Source organism: Zalophus californianus, chromosome 13, assembly GCF_009762305.2.
Source record: "Zalophus californianus isolate mZalCal1 chromosome 13, mZalCal1.pri.v2, whole genome shotgun sequence".
Lineage (NCBI taxonomy): Eukaryota > Metazoa > Chordata > Mammalia > Carnivora > Otariidae > Zalophus > Zalophus californianus.
In genome coordinates, this window is record NC_045607.1 from 38,234,693 (window position 1) to 38,252,144 (window position 17,452).

A 17,452-nucleotide genomic window follows, 5' to 3' on the forward strand; every position below is an offset into this window, starting at 1 on the left:
AGCCTGATGTGGGGCTGGATCCCAGGATCCTCGGACTATGACCTGAGCTGAAGGCAGATACTTAACTGACTGAGCCACCCAGGCGCTCCTTAAAATGCATTTTAATGTCTGGGAGGCCTAGTTCCCCTCACTGCTCCTCCTTTTTATAGTTTTTTTTTTAATTTTATTTATTTATTTGACAGAGATAGAGAGAGCATAAGTAGGCAGAGAGGCAGGCAGAGGGAGAGGGAGAAGCAGGCTCTCCGCTGAGCAGGGAGCCTGATGCGGGACTCGATCCCAGGACCCTGGGATCATGACCTGAGCTGAAGGCAGCTGCTTAACCAACTGAGCCACCCAGGCACCTGTTCCTTTTTATAGTTTTTCCTGGCACTTTTCTAGTATGTTTATCCTTCCAAGATGAATTTAAGAATATTTCTGGCCAGGGTGCCTGGGTGGCTCAGTTGGTTAAGCGACTGCCTTCGGCTCAGGTCATGATCCTGGAGTCCCTGGATCGAGTCCCGCGTCGGGCTCCCTGCTTGGCAGGGAGTCTGCTCCTCCCTCTGACCCTAACCCCTCTCATGTGCTCTCTCTCATTCTCTCTTTCTCAAACAAATAAAATCTTTAAAAAAAAAAAAAATATTTCTGGCCAATTTCCCCCAAATTCCAATGTGACTTTGATTGTGATTACAATTACAGTGCTTTTATACATTAAGTCAGTTTGGGGAGACTTAACATGTTTATAAGGTTGTATCTTCCTACCTGTGGACAAGGTACATTATGCATACCGCTGCATATTCCCTTTATTGTATTTTATAGTTGCTATTTTTAAAAAGGTAGGTCCTGGGGCGCCTGGGTGGCTCAGTCGTTGGGCGTCTGCCTTTGGCTCCGGTCATGGTCCTGGGGTCCTGGGATCGAGCCCCGCATCAGGCTCCCTGCTCAGTGGGAGGCCTGCTTCTCCCTCTCCCACTCCCCCTGCTTGTGTTCCTATTCTCGCTGTCTCTCTCTGTCAAATAAATAAATAAAATCTTAAATAAATAAATAAAAGGTAGGTCCTGATCATTTCTTCTTGAAGTTGTTACTAAACGCTGTTTTTTGTTATCATGAATGGTCTCTTGTCTTACCATTTATTTTATTTCAGTGGTATGCTTTATAACTTTCCCCAACCATGTGACCAGATTACAGGTGTCCAAGGAGGTAGCTGGAAATGGCTAGAGGCATGGCAGAAGCCAAGTCATTAGGGCTTGAACACTATGCTAGTAGTGTGATGTTTATCTTGAAAAACCCCTGGAGGATTCTAGGGAGGATGGTAATATAACCACTATGAGCTGACTTTTTTCTTTCTGAGTGCCTGTCAGGCACTGTGCTGAACTTTCTACAAATGTTGTCATACATTAATCTTCACAGCAACCCTTTTTTACAGATGGGATTTGATCATATTTACATTTTCAAACAGTCATTTGGTACTGATGTGAAAGATGGATTCTTAGGAAGCTTTTATTGTATAGATAAGATCACAAGTGGTGAGGCCTAAATAACAGAAATGGAGAGGGAGAGAAATAGAAATAGAAACATAGGGGTGGAATCTGCAGCTCGTGGTGACCAGCTGCAGAGGTAAGGGAGAAGGAGTCATAGCTGACTTCCAGTGTTCTGGCCTGAGCAACACGATGATTGGGGAGGCCCTTCCTGAGATAGGAGGCCCAGAAAAAGGAGGATGAGAAGGCTGTGGTGGGGCAGAATTGGGGAGGGCAAAGGTGAGTCCAGTTTTGGATGTGTAGAGTTACTGCTATACTCTTTTCTTTAGATTAAAAAGAGAAAATTTTGGGGGTGCCTGGGTGGATCAGTTGATTAAGCGACTGCCTTCGGCTCTGGTCACGATCCTGGGGTCCTGGGATCGAGTCCCGCATCGGGCTCCCTGCTCAGCGGGGAGTCTGCTTCTCCCTCTGACCCACCCCCCATCATGTGCTCTCTCTCCCTCATTCTCTCTCTCAAATAAATAAAATCTTTAAAAAAAAAAATTTTTATTGGAAAGCACAAAATGGAAAGTAAATTGCAGCTAAAATGCTGTTTCTTATGTTTGTATAAATTATATTTTTTGAAACCTCTAATTTTTAATTGACTGTGGGGCCTAGGGGGGCTGGAAATATTTTTATTTTATTTTATTTTATTACGTTATGTTAGTCACTGTACAACACATCATTAGTTTTTGATGTGGTGATCCACGATCCATTGTTTTCGTATAACACCCAGTGCTCCATGCAGTACGTGCCCTCCTTAATACCCATCACCGGGCTACCCCATCCCTTCATCCCCCTCCCCTCTAAAACCCTGTTTGTTTCTCAGAGTCCATAGTCCCTCATGGTTCATCTCTCCCTCTGATTTCTCCCACTTCATTTTTCCCTTCCTTTTCCTGTCTTCCATGCTATTCCCTGTGTTCCACAAATAAGTGAAACCATATGATAATTGACTTTCTCTGCTTGGCTTATTTCACTTAGCATCATCTCCTCCCGTCCCATCCATGATGATGTAGAAGTTGGGTATTCATCCTTTCTGATGGCTGAGTAATATTCCATTGTATATATGGACCACATCTTCTTTATCCATTCATCTGTTGAAGGGCATCCCGGCTCTTTCCACAGTTCGGCTATTGCGGACATTGCTGCTATGAACACTGGGGTGCACAGGGCCCTTTTTTTCACTATATCTGTGTCTTTGGGGTAAATACCCAGGAGTGTAATTGCTGGGTCAGAGGGTAGCTCTGTTTTTAATTTTTTGAGGAACCTCCACACTGTTTTCCAAAGTGGCTGTACCAACTTGCATTCCCAACAGTGTAAGAGGGCTCCCCTTTCTCTACAACCTCTCCAACATCTGTTGTTTCTTTCCCTGTCCATTTTTGCCATTCTAACTGGTGTAAGGTGGTATCTCAATGTGGTTTTGATTTGAATTTCCCTGGTGGCTAATGATGATGAACATTTTTTCATGTGTCTGTTAGCCATTTGTATGTCTTCTTCAGAGAAGTGTCTGTTCATGTCTTCTGCCCATTTTTTGACTTGATGATTTGTTTTTTGGGTGTTGAGTTTGAGAAGTTCCTTATAGATCTTGGATACCAGCTCTTTATCTGTAGTGTCATTTGCAAATATCTTCTCCAATTCTGTGGGTTGCCTCTTTGTTTTGTTGACTGTTTCCTCTCCTGTGCAGACGCTTTTTATCTTGATGAAGTCCCATAAGTTCATTTTTGCTTTTCTTTCACTGGCTTTTGGAGATGTATCTTGAAAGAAGTTGCTGTGGCTGATGTCCAAGAGGTTACTGCCTATGTTCTCCTCTAGGATTTTGATGGATTCCTGTCTCACATTGAGGTCTTTCATCCATTTTGAGTTTATCTTTGTGTATGGTGTTAGAGAATGGTCGAGTTTCATTCTTCTGCATGTGGCTGTCCAGTTTTCCCAGCACCATTTATTGAAGAGACTCTTTTTTCATTGCATATTTTGGAAATACTTTTTTTGAGTATCACCAATTTGTTCTTGTTCTTCTCTTTATAACTATACATGGTTTATCTTCTTTATGAGCTCTTCTCTCCTGCAACCCCTCACCCTTCCAGTTGTTATTATTTATTTATTTTTAAAGATTTTATTTACTTATTTGAGAGACAGAGGGAAAGGGAGAAGCAGACTCCCTGCTGAGCAGAGAGCCCAATGAGGGGCCTGATCCCAGGTCCCTGAGTATCATGACCTGAACTGAAGGCAGATGCTTAACCGACAGAGCCACCCAGGCACCCTATTTTTTTATTTTTTTATTTTTTTTAATTTATTCATTTGAGAGAGAGAAAGTGAGTGAGAGCATGAGCAGGGGGAAGGGTCAGGGGAGAGGGAGAAGCAGAGGGAGTAGGGAGCAGGGAGCCCTACGTGGGGTTTGATCCCAAGACCCCAGAATCATGACCTGAGCTGAAGACAGATGCTTAAGTGACTGAGCCACCCAGGCACCCCCAGTTTTTATTTTTTTTAAAATACCCTTTTTATTTTAGAATGGTTTAAGATTAGAAAAGTTGCAAGGCTAGTACAGCAAATTCCTTTATAGCTGGCATCCAGTTTTCCCTATTTCAAAGTGTTCAAATGATAATAGTAGTTAAAACAAATGAACCAATACTGATACGTGATTAGTAACTAAGGCCCATCTTTATTTGAATTTCCTTAGTTTGTACTTAATGTCCCTTTTCTGTTCAGAACTCTATCCAGGATACCACAGTACTTTTAGTCCTCATGTCTCCTTGGACTCCTCTTAACTGCTACAGTTTCTCAGATTTTTAAAATTTATTTTTTTTTATTTTCTTTAAAGATTTTATTTATTTTTTGACAGAGAGACAGTGAGAGAGGGAACACAAGCAGGGGGAGTGGGAGAGGGAGAAGCAAACTTCCTACGGAGCAGGGAGCCTGATGTGGGGCTGGGTTCGATCCCAGGACTCTGGGATCATGACCTGAGCCGAGGGCAGATGCTTAATGACTGAGCCACTCAGGCGCCCCTCTTATTTTTGATAACTTGGACAGTTTTAAGGAGCACTGGCCAGGTATTTTGTAGACTCCGTCTTTGAATTTGGGTTTGTCTAATGTTTTTCTCATGGTGAGACTGGGTTTATAGTGTCAGAATCCAAACTGCACACTGAATAAAACAAAACAGAAAGATGAGTTTGTTGTAAGGCTTTCTGCCTGCAAGCTGGGGAGCTTAGGGAAACTAGAGTAATGAGTTTCAAGTTGCCACAGTCCAAGGGATTTTTCATGGGGTAAATGTGGAACTTGCTTGGTTTTTTCAGATGATTGGTTGCCTAGTGGTCTTCTTTCTTGTTTGTATTAGGGTAAGCTGAGTAGGGAATGAGTAAGTCCAAAGATGGCATGAACAGACTTGGCATTTGGGGATTGGCTAATGTACTTGCTGATTTCTGAGAAGAACTATAAATTCCTGTAAGGTTAAGTTAAGTTTCCCTTATATGCCTGCATTGACCATCTCCGTTTTGTCCTTGACATAAGTGACTCCATTTTAGTTTGGTCCTACAAATGGGTTTGGGGGAGTAAGACCACAGGGTTAAAGTACTTAGTTTCATTATATCGTATCCAAGGTACATACTATGAACCTGGCTTATCACTGTCGATGTTTAACTGATCACACCTGGTGAGGTAGCATTTGTTAGGTTTTTCCATTATAAAGTTACTCCTCACCTCAGTCACCTCCTATTTTCCATAATGTATCCTTGAGAAGGAAGTCATTCATCTTGATGTCATTGGCATAAAGGCATGGTCTGGCACAGAGCAGACATTCAGTAACTGTTGAACTGAACTGGGTCTCTATGATTTTTTGAGTCTCACAAAAGTCCTGACAGATAATTTTCTCTATTTTATCAATAGGAAAATAAAAATTTGAGGGGTGCCTAGGTGGCTCAGCGTCTGCCTTAGACTCAGGTCATGATCCCAGGGTCCCGGGATCAAGCCCCGCATCGGGCTCCCTGCTCCTTGGGAAGCTTGCTTCTCCCTCTCCCACTCCCCCTGCTTGTGTTCCCTCTCTCACTATGTCTCTCTCTGTCAAATAAATAAAATCTTAAAAAAAAAAAAGGAAAATAAAAATTTGAGAATTTGAATAACTTGCCCAAAGTCCCACCAAAGTGGTCAAGTTTGGAATTTGAACTCAATCTTTCTGAATGCAAGGCCTGTTGTCTTCCCTACCACTCTGGCTTCACAGAGTGTTGTGTTTACTTTGGCCATTTTCCCTAAGTACTTGTAATGCAAAAAGTATCCACAGATAAGGGGGTTAGTTCTTTGGTTATATCAAAATGTAATTCTTCATTAATTCATCCTTTCAATTTAAAGTCATACTTCAGAACTCTCAGCCTCAAATTTGGCAGACCTCTGTGCCATGTATTGCTTGACCTAATTCCAATTGAATATCTTTTTTTTAATTCCCTACAGAGTTGTGGAGGGTGGGTTGCAGCAGGGCCTTATTGGGAAAATGGGGACCAGTTAGGATGCTATTACAGCAAAATAAAAACATAGGACCCCTTGTTAAAAAAATTATTAATAATTTTAAGACAGTGCCAGCAGAGCATTAAACCAAGCACGTGGCCTTTCTAAGTGTGAGACCCTGTGTGACCGCAGAGGTCACACAGCCATGAACCTGGCTGGGCAGTAGTAGAATCAGTGGGTAAAGAGAACCAGTATTAAAGCAGTGGAAGTGAAAATGGAGAAGAGAGGCTGTTAACAACAGACCTTATGGAGGTAAACTTATAGGAATAGATTGATGATCAGATATGATAGGTGAGTGGGCAGATAAAATATGGAATGTAAAGTTTCTGATTAGTGATGCCATTTACTGACACAGGAAGTCAGGGGACCTGGTTAGCTCTGAGGGGAAAATGGTGAGTTCAGTTTTAAACATATTAATCCTCACATGTAGTCAGGAAGCACTTGGATAGACAAGTATCCATAGAAAAAGAAGTGGAGGGTACACTCCAGTCTGATAGTACTGCTTACTTATCTCTGAGGTTAGGGACTTCAACTTTTTAAATAAAGTATTCATGTATTTCTTACATAATTGAGAAATAATGCTTTCTATTAATGAAAAGCAAATTACAAAGTATTACTGTGTTTGTAAGAGAAAATCTGAAAAGTTTGTAGTAAAAAGAAAGGCTCTTATGGTAGAAATAGATTTGTAGCTAAGTATTTTCTGTTGCTGAAACCACAGTGGCATGATTCAAAATGGGTTCTTAGTTTACTATCTTTTTAAAGACTTTTATTTATTTATTTGAGAGAGAGCAAAAGCGAGAGAGATCACAGAGGGAGAGGGAGAAGCAGACCCGCCGCTGAGCAGAGAGCCCAATGTGGGGCTCGATCCCAGGACCCTGAGATCATGACCTGAGCTGAAGACAGATGCTTAACTGACTCAGCCACCCAGGCGCCCTAGTTTACTGTCTTTTAATTTTTTGTTGCGCACCTACAATCTATTGGTTGCTCTACAGAGTGTATAATTTTGAAAACTTACATTAAAAAAATTAAAAAAATAAGAGCTTACATTACATTTTATTTTTATATCCTATCTTTTTTGATAACTGGCATGTGATCATTTATGTATTTTACTGTGTATTTTAGAACTCTCCTTTCTTTCTACTACCTTTGTACTTTTTCTTGGTGGAGATGTCATGGCTGTAGGGACAGCCTGAAGTTGGAAGTCAGGTTTAAGTTCTGGCTCTGCATCTTACTGGCTATGTGATCTCAGGAAAATTACTAAACTTCTCTGAGCATAGTTTCCTTATTGGTAAAATGGAGATGAATTTAACTTTGCTGGAGATATGATAAATAAGACCATAAAAGAGAGTTCTTTGTAAACTCTAAATTTTGTAAATCGATATCCTTTAGCTCTTTGCACCCAGGGCCCTTCTTAGTGAGCCTCCTACCTCCTTCCCAGATTCATCTCTAATAGTCTACCCTCTCTCTCTACTTTTCTCATCATCCCCTGAACATGCCTTATACTTTTCTGCTTTCTTAATTTTGCTTTAATTCCTTTATTTATTAAAGATTTTATTTATTTGTCAGAGAAAGAGAGAGCACAAGCAGGGGGAACGGCAGGTGGAGGGAGAGGGAGAAGCAGGCTCCCTGCTTTTAATCAACAAATGTTTGTTGAGCACTTTATCTCCCTCAAGGCTTTGTTTAAATGTCACCTCGGGTGCCTGGGTGGCTCAGTTGGTTAAGCGACTGCCTTTGGCTCAGGTCATGATCCTGGAGTCCCTGGATCGAGTCCCCCATTGAGCTCCCTGCTCAGCAGGAAGTCTGCTTCTCCCTCTGACCCTCCCCCCCTCATGCTCGCTCTATCTCATTCTCTCTCTCAAATAAATAAAATCTAAATAAATAAATAAGTGTCACCTCAATGAGACCCACAGTGTCTACCCTATTCAAAATTGCAATCTACTGTTCCTTCTCAGCACTTCCCAATCCCCCCTTTACCTGCTCTACTTTTTCTTGTGTCCACTGCACTCTTGACATAACCTGTTATTTACCCATTGTCTCTTCTCTCTGTACCCCTATCCCAATTGAACTAAAATTTCACTTGGGCAGGAATCTTTGTTTTGTTTTATGATATATCCCAGGCATCTGGAACATTGCCTGGCACAGAGTAGTTATTCAATAAATATTTATTGAGTGAATAAATGAATATGCATTGTGCCAGACTCTAAGCCAGGAGCTGAATATCTAACATTGTGAAGAAGCAGAGGTGTTTCTGCCCTCGTGGAGCGTCCAGCTTAGTGCTATGGTGGCTTTTCTGTGGGCCTGGGCTGCCCTCCTCTAGGAAATGTCAGCATGACTAATTGCCGAGTTCAGAGTAGCCTTTCGTCTTAGCAGTGAGCAATTTCCTGATAATTTTACTTCTAAGGCTTTCAAAAAATTCTAAGAGAAATGCAGAGGGGCAAAAAGAGTAATGCATTCTCTTTAGTCCCTCTAAGTTAAAAGTCAATAATTTTCCCCAATGCAAAGACAGACTAGTATCCCCTTTAAAGTGCCAGGCCTTGTAGATAACTGAAAGAGGTCATGGAGTCTATCTGGTTTACCTTTTCTATTTCTCTCTTTTTCTAACGTGAAGAAAGACAGTTGTAATTTTTCGCACTGCTGAAGAATGAAAGGATGTTAACATGTTTGTTGCTGTCTTTTTGTAAATTGCGGAATGCTTCATCCATGTAATCCTGACTTACTTCTTTTTTGAGGTCCTCTGTATGCAGTGGGTCAATATGAGTTTTTACATCGATAGAGCTCTTTTTTAAGAAAAGAAAAGGAGCTCAAACTGAGTGTATTTAAAAATAATCTGCTGATCAAGCACACTTAAAACAATGTGTCAGCAACTATTTTTTTTCTCACCCTTTTCTCACACAGGCAGCCAGGGAAAGTCCAAGGCCGGGGGTCTACCTGCAAGATGGAATGAAGAATTAAGGAGCAATACTGCTGCACAGGTATGCAACTGAACTAAATGATTCTTAATATCCCCTCCAAACTGAGACTTTTGATCTCGATCATTTTAATTCCTAAATCTTGTTTGTCTTCCTTTATTTGAATAATGCAGTTTGATAACATTTTGTGTAGATATATATCTTGTAGGTAAATATTTTAATTTATCACCTCCCTTTGCAATCAAGTATTTTCCAATTTTATTTTGATATTCCATCTGAATTTCCTTCTCTGCACATAAATTCTGATGTAGATGTGAATTGTTTGTCCCCATCCTCTTTTTGTCAGAATAAAAACTTGATGAGAGGAAACTCATGGAAGTAGACTCAGTTGGTTGTAAACAGTTTCTATGATGTCCCATGAACCCATGAAATGACGTAAAAATCTCTGCAAGAATTTTTTTTTTTTTAGTATCTTGTACTTGGCAGCAAGTTAATTTTGTTTAATGCTTGTCACATTATCAGTAAACTCTACAACATCCTTAACAAAACAAAGAACAAGCAAAAGATTCAACTCAAGCAAGCATGATCCTTATGCAAGGTCTTCTCTCATGCTCTTTACAGAATTATAAGCTCTCTTGTGTTCCCACATCATGCTGTGAACCCACCTCTAACATAGCATATGTGTATATGTGTATAGTGTATTATAAACATTGACAGTGATATCTTCTTCCAGAAGTGTTCATAGCCATTTCTAAGGATACAAGAAGAGCCCAAAAAACAAACAAAAAAAACCCCAACTCCCAAGATGCTATAAATTAAAAGTGCAGAAAATGAAGAAATAAAAACATGGGTAGAGACCAAACAGAAACAGGGACAAAGCTAAAAGTGCATGTAGGAATGACCTTCACATTTGCTACAGCTGGGCCATGAATTTATCTCTAAGCTGACAGCCTCATTGGTCCCACAGTTCATGGTGTCCATTGATAAAAAACAAACCCATTACTCTGCAAAAGTAAAACTGTTTCCTGAGCTGAGATCAGATTGGACTGTTTCCCGGGGCTGCTCTTAAGAGAACAGTGTGTTATATCAGGAGCGGTGTCCTTGACAGCATTACTGGCAGGGCGGCCAGTTCACAAGGATGCCTCTTACAGCCGGATGGCAGCACACCCAAAAGAGATTCAGTGGGTTCACTGAGCTGGGGGGCTGTCTCAGAGATCATGGCTTCACAGTGTTTTATCTCCTGCACCAGCACAGTTATTGGCATATAACAGGGGGCAAAAAGTATTTGTTGAGTGACTGTCAAACGGAGAAGACTCTCTCTAGAAAGGCCCCTCTAATTTCCAAGACTTAAAATCCTGCTCCCTAACTCTGCACGCCTTTTGTACCTATCTAGCAATGCAGTTATGAAATAATTCTACTCTTGGGTTAAACCGCCATTTCAGTAATTTTTTTAGAAGATTTCATTTATTTATTTTAGAGAGAGAGAGACAGCACGAGCAGGAGGGGCAGAGGGAGAGGGAGAGAGAGAATCTTAAGCAGACTCCACGCTGAGCTAGGAGCCTGACCTGGGGCTCAATCCCAGGACGCTGAGATCATGACCTGAGCTGAAACCAAGAGTCAGACACCTAACTGACTGCACCACCCATTTCAGTATTTTAACATTAAATTTCTTATGTTTTCTCCAAACATGGGAGTGAGGCCAGAGGCATTTGTGTGTGTGTATACACGCTTGCTGGTGGTGGTAGTGGTGGTGTTGGGTTAAGAAAGTACTGTACTCATCAAACTGGGAGGTCAGTTTGCAGGTGACCTTGAGAGTGCTGCTGGCTTAAATCCAGACTTCCACATCCAAGTTTTCCTTTAAGGAAAGGTAGGGCTTGTGATGAGGCCATGGTGCGCCTTTGCCGTCGGTTTCTGTGCTGAGCATCAGGAAGACCCAGTCATAGTTTCACTAGCATGGGCATTAAAAGAGACTCAGTGCTGACCTAGCAGCCACTGTCTCAGAGCTCTTTGCAGCCCTGTAGGGTGAATGGGGTTGAGCTGAGCTCATAGGTTGGTGTTTAGTCCTTCTAGCTAGCAGAGTTGGAAGTTTGGGGGTAGGGCCTGGCATAAGGGTCTTCCTGGAGGATGTCACCACCTTTCATTCCTGATGTCACTGACATCGTAAAGGTGTTTCAGAGCAAGAACTTCGTCTCTGTGTGCAGTTTTCTATCTACAGAGTCACAGCGATGTCTTTATCACAGTGATGCTCTTCCTCTTCTAATGTGTCACCTTATTCTTGTTTCAACAGCAGTGGTGCTGCCAGACTTAGGATAGGAATCTGGGAGAGATAATGTAGTGGCTAAGAATATGGATTCTGGAAATTGACTCCCTGGGTTTGAATCCTGGCCCTGCGACCAGCAAGTTATTTATCCTTCCTGTGCCTCAGTTTCCTTATCTGTAAAAGGGGATGATAATAGTACCTAGCCCATAGGGTTATTGTGAAGACTAAATAGTTAATGAGTCAATGTAAAGTACAGGTACCTACAGGTAGTAAACATTGTAGAAGTGTTTGCTAAAAATAACAGCGGTCAAAGAATTACTATCTTATTCAAACATAGGAACTAACATAGCTAGTAAATCAACATAATATTGATTTACTAAAATATTGATTGAGTGCCTACTATGTGCTAGGGTCTTTTCTAGGTCAATGAGACAATGTTGACCATGACAGACATAATCCCTTCCCTCATGGAGGTTACAGATGAATGAGGGCACAGACATTAAGCTAACAATTACACAAGTATATAAGGCAGTTCTCTTGTTAGGGAAGCTGAACCTTGACCTGAAGTTTATACATTTCAGTCTTAAGAATTCCAGCAGACAGCGGAACAGTGCCTCTTTTATTTTATTTATTTATTTATTTATTTATTTATTTATTTATTTTTATTTAAAATTTTATTTATTGAGAGAGAGAATGAGAGAGAGAGAGCACATGAGAGGGGGGAGGGTCAGAGGGAGAAGCAGACTCCCTGCTGAGCAGGGAGCCCGATGTGGGACTCGATCCTGGGACTCCAGGATCATGACCTGAGCCGAAGACAGTCGCTTAACCAACTGAGCCACCCAGGCGCCCTATTTTATTTTTTTTAAAGATTTAATTAACTTATTTATTTGACAGAGAGAGACACAGCGAGAGAGGGAACACAAGCAGGGGGAGTGGGAGAGGGAGAAGCAGGCTTCCCGCCGAGCAGGGAGCCCGACGCGGGGCTCGATCCCAGGACCCTGGGACCATGACCTGAGCCGAAGGCAGACACTTAACGACTGAGCCACCCAGGTGCCCCCTTATTTTATTTTATTTTTTTAAAGAAAAGAGTGTTCTGGTTATCTAAGACTGTGGGACAAACTGTCCCCAAAATATAACAACAGTCATTTATTTGCTCAAGATTCTGCGATCAGAACAAGGCTTAGCAGGCATAGCTCATCTTTTCCTGTGTGGTGACTGCTGGGATGGTGGAACTAGGGCTGGAGGGTCCTTCCAAGCTGGACCATTCACATGCTGTCTGTTAGCCAGGAGCTCAGCTGGGGTGGTTGGCCAGGACCCCAGTTTTCCTTCACATCTCTTCACATGGCTAAGCTGGGTTTCTCACAGCATGGCAGTTGGGTTCTGAAGAGGACACCCCAAGAGGATAGGCCATAATATGCAAGACTTATCAAGGCTGGTACTTGTAAATGTCCCACTGGCCAAAGCTAGTCCCTTGACCAAGACCAGAGTCAGTGTGGGGAGGGACTATATAGAGGTGAGAATTCTGAGAAGTGAGAATCAAGGGTCTAGTAAAGTATTAGATTACCACAGAGAGGCTAAATCTACCTTTTCCAAAAAATGTTTTTGTTCTTTTTTCTCTTCAATCATGTTCGCCATATCCCCCCTCTCTACGACATCAGGGAGAAGTCACATAGGTAGAAAGTGAGGTCTTAGGACGCCTGGGTGGCTCAGTCGGTTAAGCGTCTGCCTTCGGCTCAGGTCATGATCCCGGGATCCTGGGATCGAGTCCCGCATCGGGCTCCCTGTTCCCTCATCGGGCTCCTTGTTCAGCAGGGAGCCTGCTTCTCCCTCTGCTTGTGCTCTCTTTCTCTCTGACAAATGAATAAATAAAAAATCTTTAAAAAAAAAAAGAAAGTGAGGTCTTTTCTGTATCAAAAGCCCTCTGGAGAGTGGCTAAAAACTTTTGTTACAAATGATATCATTTAGAGTTATGTTTTTCTATGTGTGTAGAAAGAAAGAGTAAATTTTAAACTGTGTAACTTTGATATGCAGAGATGGAGCTTTGCTGACAAAACGAGTGACAAGGTAGGAGGCTTTTGGGGTTGTCTGAATAGTGTAAAAGTGTAGCCATACAAATCTGTTACCAAGAGGAGCCAAACCCTGGTCGGGAAAATGCCACTGGGCATCCAGTCTGATGTAGAGCAGCTAGGTCAGTATGTGAAGGATTGGCAGGAAGGATATTGACGGGCTCAGGAGAGTAGAATAGCTCAGAGGTAAGTCCGTGAAATGTGAAAGTATGCAGGCCCCATGCTCACGAGACTAAAAGACTCTTGATTGGAGGAGCTGTGTCTGGCTTGACTTCTCTATCCTTACCACTTAGCTCCCTGCCTAAAACAGAGGAGACACTCTCAGTGGTGAATGGATACAGACATTAAGGTTTGAAGAAACAGCAGAATTGTAAACGATTCCCTTTTTTTAAAGATCCTGGTGCCATGAAATAATTAGAATGATCCTTTAAAAATATGTCACCTAAACATATGTTGGTGGTGGCAGAGCTCAAAAAAAAGGGTCACTCCTCTGATGAAAATCCTTCAATAAGAGGCCCCTGGGTGGCTCATTTGGTTAAGCGTTTGCCTTCAGCTCAGGTCGTGATCCCAGGGTCTTGGGATCGAGCCCCGCATCGCGCTCCCTGCTCGGCGGGAAGCCTGCTTCTCCCTCTCCCACTCCCCCTGCTTGTGTTCCTGACCTTGCTGCGTCTCTGTCAAATCAATCAATCAATCAATCAATCTTCAAAGAACAATAAAATCCTTTGATTATTTCCCATTTCACCTAGATATCCACATGACTTCTTCTTTTAGGTCTGTGCTCAAAAAAGGCCTTTCATAATACACAGAATACCCTCATCACTTTCTATACTGCTTTTTCTTTTCTTTTTTTAAAATTTATTTGACAGAGACAGCAAGAGAGGGAACACAAGCAGGAGGAGTGGGAGAGGGAGAAGCAGGCTTCCAGCTGAGCAGAGAGCCCGATGTGGGGCTTGATCCCAGGACCCTGGCATTATGACTTGAGCCGAAGCAGACACTTAACGACTGAGCCACCCAGGTGCCCCAATACTGCTTTTTCTTTATAGCATTTATCCTCACGTGACCTGTATACTTCTTTATGATCTGCCCCTCCCCACTAGATGTAAGCTCTTTGCAAGCAGGAACTTTTTGTTCACTGTGGTAGCCATAGTACCTAAAACAATGTCGGACAAGTAGAAGGTGCTCAGAAATACTTGAATGAATGAATAAATGTACCAGCCAATGGAGAACTAGCACTTCTCTGCTTTCATCTGGCTGGAGGCCAAGACACTGGAGAATGTGGGATGCATGTGTCCATGTGGGTTCGTACAGCCATGTCCCTCTTACTAGTGGGAAGAGCTGATTTTGACAGCGCCAAGAGTTCAGGCCCTTCTGTTCTGGGAGTTACTGTTAACCATCTGTAATTATGAGGTTGAGGGCCTGGATAGTACAGGATTCATATGGTTTGGGAATGGAATCAAGGGCAGCCCCATCTTTAAGTTAGCTAGAGTAGTTTTCTACTCTGCTAGAGTAGTTTTCAAGAACCTGACTGAATGGGTTCAAGAAATTGAAAGACAGCCCCTGTGTTTGGGTACGTGGATAGGCAAAGGGAGAGTAGTAGATGGGATTAGACCTTATGTAAAAATAAGACTAAACAGTGAGTTTAGTCTTAATTGGATGAGTAGTGGAGGCCCATGAAAGGATTTAAGCAGGGGAGTGACATGGTTAGATTTGTGTTTTGAAATATATTCTATAGCTGCAGTGTGAATGGATTAGAGGGGGAAGAGTGAATTTGGGAGAAAAGAACATTCCAGAAAATAGCATGAACATCAGGAATGCATTTGAGTACTGCATTTGGGCCAGGGCTTAGCTCATCCCATATAACCACTACTAGATTCTAGAACTGGTGTTTTACTCTGCTTGCTCTATCTCACTTTTCTTCATCTTTCTATTCATCTACTTTTTAAATACAATTCAATAAATTGTAGGTATCAATACATTTTGCCTTTCAACACCTCAGCTTGCATATAATTAACTAGAGTTCAATATTTGTTTAAAATTTTTAAGGTAAAGTTTACATAGAAAGAAATGAATGTACAAGTTTTAACTGTACCATTTTGATGAGTTTTGACAAACACATGTATCAGTTAACCCAAACCCTTATCAAGATACAGAATATCACCATCACTAAGAAACTTCTTTCAAGTGCCTTTTTCAGTCAATCCCTGGTCCTACTTTTAGAGAGGCAAGCACTGTTACGATTTTTTTCCACTATAGATTTTAGACTAGTTTTTCCTGTTCTAGAAATTAACATAAATGGTATCAGTATGAATGCTTTTGAGTAAGGTTCTTTTATTTTATTTTTTAATTTAATTAAATTAATTAATTTATTTTTAAGATTTTATTTATTTGACAGAGAGAACACAAGCAGAGGGAGAGAGAGGGAGAAGCAGGCTCCCTGCTGAGCAAGGAGCCTGATGTGGGACTCGATCCCAGGACCCTGGGATCATGACCTGGGCCAAAGGCAGCCGCTTAACCGACTGAGCCACCCAGGCGTCCCGAGTAGGGTTCTTTTAATCAACATGGTATAATTTGTATTTTTTTATAGCACTTAAATCACCATGTGACATACATTTGTTTGTGTGTTATTGTCAGGTTTCTGTCCACTAGACTGAAAAGGGGTCTTTATTTTGTTCATTTCTATATTCCTCATACTTGAGGAATGTATCTACCATATAGCACATACTCAATAGATCTTAAGTAGTGGGGAAGAGGCGGGACAGGTCATCTCAGTATCGGGGAGGAGGGAGTTGAAGGGTAAGAAGTTCAGTGTTGCTGGTACAGGCTGGGAATGAAGAGATGCTGGGAGGTAAGGCGGGACAAGTTAGAACTTCCTGTGACTTTCTTCTTAATATGTTTACAAGAAATTTGAGGAGAGACCAGCACAACATCTGTGATTCACACAAATAAGAATTGCTGAATTGAAATAAAAGTTCTAACATGAACCATTAATGGTATAAATGTCACTACTTGGGATTTTGGTGACTATTTTCCTGAACTCTTGGAAATTTAGAACCATGAGGGAGTAAGCTGTGAAATCAACCCATAGTAGGAAGTTAACCCAGTCCTAAAAGCCGGAGTTGAAAACAATAAGGTTTAAATTATAGGTGGAAGATCTTAAAGTAAATTATAGGGTATAGTTTATAGATGTATTAGCATGTTTACACTGTGATGTATAGGACAAAACTTCTCTACTGGTGTGCCAATTGTAGGTATGACTACCAAGAATTTGAAAAGATTATGATTAAGAAATTTTAATCAGAAAATATATATTTTATTTCATCATGAAACCCAATGTCAAAAAGGTAATATTCACATGGGTGCCTCGGTGGTTCAGTTGGTTAAGCGTCTGACTTTTGATTTTGGCTCAGGTCATGACCTCAGGATCATGGGATTGAGCCCTGCATCCATCTCTGTGCTCAGTGTGGAGTCTGCATGAGATTGTCTCTCTCCTTCTGCCCCTCCCCCTACTCACACACACATACTCTCTCTCAAATAAATAAATAAAATCTTTAAAAAAAGAATAAAAGGGGACACCTGGGTGGTTCAGTTGGTTAAGCGTCTGCCTTCAGCTCATGGCATGATCCCAGGGTCCTGGGATCAAGTCCCTTGTTGGGCTCCCTGCTCTGCAGGGAGTCTGTTTCTCCCTCTGCCCCTCCTTCCTCTTGTTCTCTCAATCTCTCTTGCTCTTGTGCTCTCTCTCTCAAATAAAAAATAAAAGATAATATTCACAGAAACATGCTCAAGCTTCTTATGAAAAATTTAAAAATATTTTATTTGAATATTTAGCCAAAATCAATACAATTTTTCCAAATACTCTGCTTTTAATTTTTCTTACCATAGTTAATTATAAAGGAAATGTAATGATTTTTTTTCATCTAGTTCCTTATAAGTTTACCCCAGTGTTCTGTGAATATGATTTAATCTTTGTAGTATGACATTAAAAAGTTGGGAAGCAGTAGGAATTATTAACTTTTCTAAAAAGAGAAATAATATTTTTAGAAAATAGGAGGAGTTTGTTAGGTGGATTCTCCCAGAAACAGACACTAAGGCAAGGATTTCAGTATGTTATTTAGGCGATGATCCAAAGGAGCCCCTGTAGGGGTGTGGAGAAGCGAGGCTGGGATGGGAAGGAAGTCAATGTGCAGGTTATCACTCAGGGCAACTGGGGCTTAGTGTTGCTGGAGAACCTCTGGGAGA

General features: G+C 41.5%; 1 protein-coding gene across 1 annotated transcript in view; it reads left to right on the forward strand.

Annotated features, from left to right (window-relative positions):
- The window catches only part of APTX (aprataxin), a 43,966-nt gene that overhangs the window by 2,487 nt on the left and 24,027 nt on the right, over positions 1–17,452 (forward strand). The window contains exon 3 of the mRNA XM_027615614.2: positions 8,877–8,953. The gene's annotated coding sequence lies outside the window, so the exon portion shown is untranslated. The remainder of the gene's footprint in view (positions 1–8,876; positions 8,954–17,452) is intronic.